Raw genomic sequence first — 10465 nt, forward strand, 5'->3', positions numbered from 1 at the left:
CAGCGCGCCGCCGGGCCGCCGCGGCCGAGGGGGCGGAAGGAGGCCGCCGGCGGCCCGCGCGCCTCAGCCCCGCCGGCCGCTCGCCGCGCCGGCCCGCTCCGCCGCGGCGCCCCGGCCGCCGGCCTCGGCCGTCCCCGCCGCGCCGGCGCTCCCGGGCCCCGCGCGCCGCGCCCTTCCGCCGCCGGCTCCCCGCCCGCCGCCCGCCGCGGCCCCCCTCGGCCCCCGGCCCTCCGCCGCTCCCGCCCCGCCGCTCGCCGCGGCCCCGCGCGATCCTCCGGCCGCCGCCGCCGCGCCGCCGCCACCCCACCGCCCGGCCCGCCGCAGCCCGGCGCGCTCCGCGGCCCCACCTCCCGCCGTCCCCTCAGCCCCCAGCCCCGCCCCGGCCCGCCGCCGCTTGGCGCGCTCGCTGCCGCCCCCTCCCCGCGGCCCCCGGCCCGGCCCGGCCCCGCCACACGTCAGCCCCTCTCCTCCCACCGCGCCCGCGCCGCCCCGCCCGGGGGTCCCCGCCGCCGCCCCGCCTCTCCCGGGGAGGGGAGGGGGGGGCGGGGGGGAATCCTCCGCCCCCTCCCCCTGGAGGAGGGGGTCCCCGCCGCCCCTCCCCCCTCCTCGCCCGAGGGTCCCTCCGCCCCCAACCCCCAGGGGTCCTCGCCGCCGCTCCCCCAAGCCTCACCCCGGGGTCCCAACGCTGCCTCCGCCCCCTCCCTCAGGGGTCTCCGCCTCCCCTTCCCCTTCTCCCCACCCCCACCCCGGCCACCCCAAGGGCCCCGCCGCGGCCTCCGCCCCCACCCCACAGGGGTCCCCGCCGCCCCTCCCCCCCCTCCTCGCTCGAGGGACCCTCCGGGACCCCTCCCCTCCCCTCACCCCAAGGGATCCTCCGCGGCCTCCGCACCCTTCCCCGCGCGGGGGTCCCCGTCCTCCTATTCCTCTCTCCCGAGGGACCTCCTCTCCAAGGGGGCCGCCCCTCCCCCTCAATCCCGAGCGCCCCGCCCCCTTCCCCCCGGGCTCCCCTCGTCCCGGCACCGCCCCGGTGGGCTGTGTCTCGGGGGGCTGTGAGAGCCCTCGCCCATTTCCTGGCTCTGCGTCCTCCGCCACCGCCCCTGCCCGCCTCTGCCTTTGTTCTCTGCCGGCGGCCTCACGCTCTCCGCAGCTCCTGAGCCACCTGCCCTGGAGCGCGTGCGTTCCAATGACACCCTGGGCGGCTCTCCTTTGAAAAGTTTACGCGCAGCCACCCGAGGGCCTGTCGAAATCCTACAGTGTAAGAGTGCCCGAAATTCAACTTGCGTGCGTGTAATTTGGGGTTGGAATGTGCTCTGTGCAGCAGCCTGCAGCTGAGACCCTAGGCAGGCAGGCAGACCGGCAGGTGGGCCGGGCACGCTCGGAAAGCTGTGCCTGGAAGGCTGCCTTGGGGGCTCCCTAAGGCTGGTCAGCTGCCCCCAAAACGCTGTGGACCCTCCCGGCCTTCCCCAGCCCAGCCTTGCTCGCTGCACATGGCCGATCATGTCCCCCTGTCTCCTGTGTACAGTGAGGAGAAGGCCTGGGTCTTCAGCGTTTTTGCAAAGGGCATGCAGGGCACAGTGGGAGGCCCGTCCGCAGAAGGCACCGACATGATGGGCACTGAATTTATTATTAATTCTAGTTATTAGACTTCACCTCGTCACCTCGAGGATTTCTCACACACACGTTTGGAACTGAACCTTAAAAGAACCTGGCAGGCAGCTGTGACCACAAGAGTACCGGAAATTTGTGAAAAGTTGACCTCTCAGCAGACAGTATTAGCTGAGAGTGTGGATGATTTTTCAAGGTAACAGACAAAGGTTCTAGGATTTAGAGTACCATGTGGCTTCCCTTTCATTCATTATGTTTGCAAAAGTTTGCACTCCTTCTAGCCCATGGCTCCTCCAGCCCACCCACTCCTGATTTCCATTCCCATCAGAAAAGACATGGCACCAATAGCTGAAGATTCACAAATGGCTCCTAAGCTAAACCTTGCTTTCACTCACAACCTCAGACGAGCTCCCTATTTCCCTACCCCCCCGAAGGAAACAGCCTGCCTGAGTCCACTGGGAAAGACCATCAACTTCTCCCAAATTCTCTTCACTGATCAAGGCCCTCACTCAGATTCTCCTGATAGAATTCAACAATAAATATATATAGCCACATATATACATATATATATTCAGAATATAACTGAATGTATATATCTATACATTCAATTATTCCGGTCTACTCTTTTCCCTTGGGTATTCCGTCTCTAGATCAGACACAAATTTAAAACTCTTCATTCCAAGCCAAAAAATACTGATTCAGGGGCGCCCGGGTGGGTCAGTCAGTTAAGCATCCAACTTCAGCTCAGGTCATGATCTCGCAGTCCATGAGTTCGGGCCCTGTGCTGACAGCTCCCAAGAGGCCCGGAGCCTGCTTCAAATTCTGTGCCTCCCTCTCTCTCTGCCCCTCCCCCACTCATGCTCTGTCTCTCTCATTCTCAAAAATGAATAAATGTTAAAAAAAATTTTTTTAATACGGATTCAGCCTTTCAGCATGAAAGGTAAGGCAGAGTATTAAGGTGCACTCCGTGGATTACATTCCTGTCCGTGAGCAGTTTCAACGCCAAATATTATACAAATATATAAATGTTATTAAAGGCAGTTTAGGCAGCAGATAATTTACTTGCAAGTACAAAAGTTAAGATTTTAAGGTTGGCACAGAATTTGAAAAGTATCTTAAGAGACTGGTAGGGCAATTACAGGGAAATACACAATTGGAAATGGAAACAGGGTTTCAAGCCTGAAAAAGACTGACGGGGGAAAAATAGGAAGCATATTTAGGAACATCAACCATTCCAATGTGTCTTGAGAATGGGGTATGTAAAAGCAAATTCCAGGAGTGAAATACACAGGGCGCCGGTATGATGCCATGGTAAAAACAAAGATTAGGAGTTAGGATTAGGATTTTGGTTTCTTTTTTTTTTTTTTTCCAATATATGAAATTTATTGTCAAATTGGTTTCCATACAATACCCAGCGCTCATCCCAAAAGGTGCCCTCCTCCATACCCATCACCCACCCTCCCCTCCCCTCCCCTCCCTCCCACCCCCCCATCAACCCTCAGTTCTCAGTTTTTTTTTAAAATTTTTTTTTAATGTTTATTTATTTTTGAGACAGAGAGAGACACAGCATGAACAGGGGAGGGGCAGAGAGAGAGGGAGACACAGAATCTGAAACGGGCTCCAGGCTCTGAGCTGTCAGCACAGAGCCCGACGCGGGGCTCGAACTCACACACCGTGAGACCATGACCTGAGCTGAAGTCGGACGCTTAACCAACTGAGCCACCCAGGCGCCCCAGTTCTCAGTTTTTAAGAGTCTCTTACGCTTTGGCTCTCTCCCACTCTAACCTCCCTTTTTTTTTTTTCCTTCCCCTCCCCCATGGGTTTCTGTTAAGTTTCTCAGGATCCACGTAAGAGTGAAAACATATGGTATCTGTCTTTCTCTGTATGGCTTATTTCACTTAGCATCACACTCTCCAGTTCCATCCACGTTGCTACAAAGGGCCATATTTCATTCTTTCTCATTGCCACGTAGTATTCCATTGTGTATATAAACCACAATTTCTTTATGCATTCGTCAGTTGATGGACGTTTAGGCTCTTTCTACAATGTGGCTATTGTTGAGAGTGCCACTATAGACATTGGGGTGCAAGTGAGGATTTTGGTTTCAATACCAACTGTGTCACTTAATGGCCACACGGCCATCAATAATGGGTAAATTTTTAATCTCTCTGACCCTCCGTTTCCTCATTTGTAGGATTAAAACAATAATGTCCACTCAATTATTTCACAAATATTTTACAGAAAGCAACTATGAACTAAGAATTGCGTTAGGTGATAGAAATATAAAGAATTATTCATTTGCTCACCAAATACTATCTTAATATGTACTAGGCTGAAAAAAGGCAGAAAAGGAGCAGGGGGTGCCTGGGTGGCTCAGTGGGTTAAGCCCTTGACTCTTGATTTCGGCTCAGGTCACGATCTCCGATCTCCAGGTCGTGGAACCCAGCCCCTGGGACTCGCTCCCTCTCTCTGCCCCTACCCCACTTGTTCCACACACACACACACACACACACACACACACTCTCTCTCTCTCTCTCTCTCTCTCTCTCTCTCTCTCAAAATAAATAAACATTAACAAAAAAAAAAAAAAAAAAGGAGCAGGAGGGGCGCCTGAGTGGCTCAGTCAGTTGAGCGTCCGACTTCGGCTCAGGTCATGATCTCACAGTTCGTGGGTTCGAGCCCCGCATCAGGCTCTGTGCTGACCGCTTGCTCAAAGCCTGAAGCCTGCTTCAGATTCTGTGTCTCCTACTCTCTCTGCCCCTCCCCCGTTCACGCTTTGTCTCACTCTGTTTCTCAAAAATAAATGTAAAAAAAAAAAAATTTTTTTTAAAAAAAGGAGCAGGAAACTAAGTGACAGGTATTATAAATTGAGAGGATAGCGTGTTTCAAAAAGAAGGACTGGTCAACTATGTCAAATGAGAGGTTGAATAAGATGAGAGAAAAATGTCCAGTGCGTTTAGCAATCTGGGGGGAGTTAGCAAACTTAATTATTTTGAGGTGTCTCAAAGGAGCGGCAGCTTCAGAAACTAGTGGGAAGCCCCTTGAGGAGGGAGCAGGTGACTAGTATGAGAAGTTGGGCCATAACTAGCACTGGAGAAAGTAGGCAGCTGGGGAGCTGGGGTGTTGTCATCAAGGTGGGACCTGAGCGAGTTTGCACACTGAGGAGGAGGAGCGGAGGAGGAGTCACGGGGCCCGAGAGCAAGGGAAAGAGGGAGGCCTGGAGGCAGCTCTGGGAAGGCCAGAAGCCAGTACAGGTGCGGGTAAGCCCCCGACAGCACGACGCTCAATGCATACATTGTGACGACTTAGAAAACGGAATGTGGCTGCAGACGCACATGGTTTCTGAGACTGGGTGGTAAAGAACCTCTGATACTTTTCCTTTCCCGAATGAAATACGAGGTGAAGCCGTCAACTGAGAGTGAGGAGAGGAGAGGAATATAGGAAGTAGGGGGAAAGGTGCGGAGAGCAAGGAGGCCCAGTTCCTAGGAGGCCAAGTGATTCGCCCCCGGAATTTTGTGGTGGAGAACTCAGGAGTGAAACCAGTCGGTCTGGTTTTTCCATGTTCTCTGGCAAATGTGGCTGCTTGAATTCAGGCTAGTCCAAAGTGGATATGCTTTTCGTTCACAAGGGTTTTACCAGATGAGGAAGAGGGGCAACGGAACTTGTGTTTGTGAGCGAGTGATTGTAACGATGGGCTAGTAAACGGTGTACAGATTTCAGTAAGGGTCTATAGGTGCTGAGCTCTAAGGACAGGAAATGACTGCGAGAATAGCCAGCTAGAACGTGAGGTTTCAGAGGTCATACTGATATTGATTGGTGAGGTTTGGAGGGATGGCGGGGGTTCGGAGCCAATGACCAAGAAAGAACTCTTGAGATGTTTTTGGTGCAACAGGGTGATTTTATTAAAGCACAGGGACAGGACTTGTGGGCCGAAAGAGCTACGTGGGGGGGGGGGGGGGGGGGGTCCTGAGGAGTGACTGGTTACACACCTTGGAGCTGGGGGAGGTAAATCAAAGGGAGGCCTCCAGAAGGACTTTCATATGCTAAAGAGGACTCCTGAGATACCAGAGGCCTAGCTGTCAGCCGGCTAAGGTTGTTTTTCCCTCTAGCAAAGCATTAACATTAAGACATAGATTGTTCCTGGAGGAACGTTTTACTCTGCCTGCCTCAAGAATTTGTCAATGGGCTGCAGGTTATGAGGAAATTTAATTTTGTCTACATTTCTTTCTGCCTTTGTTTCCCACATCATTGATGATGGCAAAGTCTACAGGATGAACCAAGGAGTAGGTGACCAAGGTGGGTGACAGGAAAAGGCCACTCGGTGAGTGGGTCAAGGAATTAAGAAGCCAGAAAACAGACATCCTAATTTTCATGAGAGCACAGGACCATAAAAATGAGCACAGAAACTGAAACCGTGCAAAGTGATCGTAATAATCAAAGAGAAAAATTACAATTGTCTGATGACTTAAAAAAAACTTTTGGTGAAACATTTAAAACTCCCTTACTGCCGCCTGTAAACGTATAGAGAATTTTATTAATTGTAAAACTAATATTTATTTAGTACCCTGTATTTTAAAATGAGAAACACTGGGAATTAGTCATTAATTTCTGTGTAAAGACTTTACCAAGACTGGTTTGAATGGTGCTTGCCTTCTCATAATATCACTTCCCTTTTCTGGGCCTTGATAAGTTTCCCTGCTCCTCCCAACGTTTTGTTTTGCATTTTCAACGTTATATAGTATCTCTGAGTGTCTTTAATGTGAAGTCGTTTACCAATGTCACCTCCTTGAGATATTTTCATCCTTTGTCTGGACCACCTGCTCTACCCGACCCGTGGAATCTGGGTGCAGGCTTCCCAGCAGTGCCCTGGCCTGGGCCCGCAGCTTAACCAGAGAGCTCAGCGCTAATCGAGTCTTGTGCACTTCCAAGATGGTGAAACCGGACTTTACTGCAGTAAGAGCTTGTCTACAGTCTCTCTGTGTAGTCACAGTTTTCTTTCAACATGGCAACTACCATCAACACTTGACCTGAATGCTGGCCAAACTGATTAGGATTTATTACTATCATTATCATTATCATTGTTGTTATTGGTCCTCCATCCAGAGTAGAAGAAAGTCTTTCTGTTCCTCGAGCAACTTAAACTAAAGGATGTGGTTCCAACGTTACCATGTTTCTTCACTCACCGGGCTTTCTCCCTGTGGTTCCTAAGAGACCTCGTGCGGGCTTAGATCTCATCGTAGCTCACTTTGCTCTTGTCAATTTCATATTTCCTAATCACATCCAATTTTGTTTTCAACATCCTCATTTCTTATTTCTTTAACACTTTCAACTTTCTTGGTAAATTGTATAAAATGAAATTTTAACGTAAAACAGTTTTCCTTTGACAGCTCATTGTTGTAAAACATCATGTGGGTCTGTCACCGGGAGACAAGGAGGCAATACGAGAACCTGCTTTGCTGTGTTGTGACCTGAGCCGCTGGATAACGGAAGTGCGGTGACGAGTCACCGACAGGCTTTGCAGGGAGGTTGATGATGCAGGTCAGTCATTAACACAGCGACCTGTGGCCTGACAACTGGCTGTGAACTTCGTAGCCGATGCAGTCACGCAGTTAACATAGCAACATAGCGTGGTAACTGAAATTTCACTGACCCCCGTTATTGGGGGACCGGTGCTGTTTAACTACACTGTGGCGATTAAAATTTCTGCATGCTAGAACATGCCCCAGCGAGGACTGCCTCAGTGGACAGTTATCTGCGTGGTATCGAAGTCACAAAGAACGGGCAGCAGGAGTCGAGTGGAGATGGGGATTGGGGTGCCTTGGCTCACGTCTCCAAGTGGCTAACGAGAAGGAGCAAGCCAGGGGCCGTGGGCAGTAGCGGTGCACACACGTGAAGAGTTGTGAACCCACACGGCACACTTTGCCAGGAGCTGGAGTGGTTCAAGGCCAGAGGGGCTGCTCGTGGTACCTCCCCGCAGCTTTCGTTGAGGGACCGGGGTGGGGAGTGTGAGTCAGACTGACGTCATCTTGGACGAGCCCCACCAGCCATGAGGACCGCTTTGCCACCTGCGGCCTTCTGGAACGCAGCCCCCCTCCCTGCCCGACCGGGCTCTTCCCCCTGGTCAACCACACCCTTTGGCACACTCTTGGACACACTCTCGGGCCCACCTGCCTGCTCGGGCCTGGGGCGGGTTGGGGGTGGGGGGGACTAGGAGACACACAGATTCTCAACCATCTCCCCCTGGCTGGTCCCCCACGTCCACACAGCCCCCAGGGCTAGAAAAGCAGGTCTCAAGGAAGGTAGGGTCGTGGAGATCTCCTTGTCCCCTGCCCCCCAGAGACAGGCTTGCATCTGTACGGAACCACAAACCATTTCTTGTCAAGCCGGGCATGGCCTTTTCCTTTGGGTCTAATGGCTCCTTCAGTCTTGGAGGTTGCTTTGCATATACCTCCCTTCCACAGCACAGGGCCTCTTCCGTGGGGACAAGCCAGGCCTTGTTAAGCAAAAGGAACTCAAAATACATCTGGAGGAGAGGATGATGTTCTGTGAAGGCGCAAAGGGAGGTCGCTAGCCCACCGTGAGAAGCTTGGAGAGGCAGGAAGTCAGATCAGTGAGGTGCAGATCTCTCTCGTGGCTGAAGCAAACATCCGCGTCACATCTCGTGCGACTCATCCTTAGGGCTCGCTAAGGACAGTGGGAAACTGGTTCAGAAGCTACGGTCCTGACTATGTGGCGGGACGGTCCAGCGGCCCCAGGGTGACTGCCCCCTTCTGCCGGCTCACGCAGAGGTGGCTGCCAGTGGGGTAGAGGCCTCCGTCCGGCTTGGGGGAGGAGAGATGGGAAGGGGTCTTTGTGGTGGGAGGGAGGCTCTAACGGAAAAGACAGGAAGGCGAGAGACAGGAGGGTGTGTAAGGCAGCCTGATGGCAGGGGAGGTCAAGTGGGGGCAGCAGTGAGGAGCACTCCGGGGTCAGAGAGGTTTACAGGCACCCGGACTCCATTAAACCTCAGGAAACTGAGGGGGACCCGGCCCAGGAGGTGACATCCAGATGGCGACATCACCAGTCTTGTGCGTGAGGCGAAGCATGTGCTCCCGGGTCCGCCCTGGGGGACGCCCGCTGCCTTTCCGGAGGCACACTCATTTCTCACAGGCCGCCCGTGCCACAGGGTCCGGCGAGGGCCCTGCTCCACACCCCGCACCTCACACGGTGCCGGGACACGGTGGACGCGGGGTGCGGTGGAACAGAACCTCTGACAAATGAGCGCGTGGAAGCAAGGGGCGCTGGGATAGATGCGGGAGAACTGGGGGCCCGGACCAGCCACGGCGCTGACTCTGAGTCACTTCAAAAAATTAGAGTCGGTGGAATTTAACGATTGAATACATACGGGGGTTGGGAGAAGGGAAGAGAACGAGAAAAGCTGCAGGTGATTCTGAGATGTCAAACCGGATGGTGAAAGCAGGTCATGGTCTCCAGAGCTGTCAAGTGCTGGGCATAGGCTCTCGGTTACTTATTACCTCACTTAATTCACACACTGACCTTAGGAGGAAGGTATAATCCTCATTTTACAGACAGTGTGACGAGGCAGTATATTTTACAATGAACTTATCCTGCAAGTTCATCAGGAGGGTACATTGCATAACATGAGCGGTTACCTAGGCTTCTTATTACTAACTTCTTCTGTGTCCAAGGTTCACGACTCAGAACTCCTGTCCTGAAGATTCTTTGGGTGACAACTATCATGTTTATGCTGCATAGCACGGAACGCTTAGTCCTGGGTCATCATAAGTGAAAAGAAAACTCTCCTCTACCGATCTTCCAGCCTTTGGATTATTCAAACTAACTACTGGGTATTTTCACCATCCGTTAAGTTTGACACCGTTTTTCATGTTCTGATTATCACTCGTAAACTCGTATGATCACAGACATTATCGGTTGCCTGCTCCAAGCCCACCCCTGCTTCCTGCTGGACGAGCCCTGATTTATAGTTGTATCCACTCTTTTCATGTAGCCGGGTGCTTCAGCAAAGGGGGATACAGCCCCCGTCCCAAGGAGTGAATTTGACCCATCTGGTCATAGATAAGAACATGATTAAATTATACCCAGTTAAACAAATGTACAGAAAAGTCTAGGGGGAGAGGAGAAAGAAGAAACTGGATCCCTGGTCCAGTGCCTGGAAAAGAAAATTTTCATCTTTTAGAGAGAGAGAGAGAGAACCAGAGGAGGGGCAGAGGGGGAGAGAGGGAGAATCCCAAGCAGGCTCCACGCTCAGTGCGGAGCCCGACATGGGGCTCAGTCTCCTGATTGTGAGATCATGACCTGAGCCAAAATTGAGAGTCAAGTGCTCAACCAACTGAGCCACCCTGGTGCCTCTCTCTCTCTTTTTAAAATAAACAATTGGGTTAGGTGTTTCACTTCCCGCATCTAAAAAGCGCTTAATTAACAGACTAGCAAATAGAACACCCACACATTTTAAGCGTTTTGATTGGTTAGGGATGTGCTAACTACATTATTAGAAAGTGTGTAATTACATTATAGAAAGTGTCTTTCTTTCAAACTTGGTAATTCCTTTCAAAAGAACGCATACAACATATTAAAATACCATTCAAAAGTACATCTGCCTTTAGAAGTTTTCCAAAATCGATTTTAACATTTAATTGACGCTTTACTAAGTTGTGTCATAATTTCCTCTGGCAAATTCTGACTGTCTTAAATCTAACAAGAATGATAAATAATTTCCCTGTCTTGGAATCCACTCTAAGCACTTATATATTCATATCTATCTATCTCTATGTGTCACTCACTCATACTTTCCTACTTTGGGGGTAACAGAGCCTTAATAAATATGATAACTAGTAAAGTA

The sequence above is a fragment of the Panthera tigris genome, chromosome B2, assembly GCF_018350195.1.
Source record: "Panthera tigris isolate Pti1 chromosome B2, P.tigris_Pti1_mat1.1, whole genome shotgun sequence".
In the NCBI taxonomy this organism is placed as follows: Eukaryota; Metazoa; Chordata; class Mammalia; order Carnivora; family Felidae; genus Panthera; species Panthera tigris.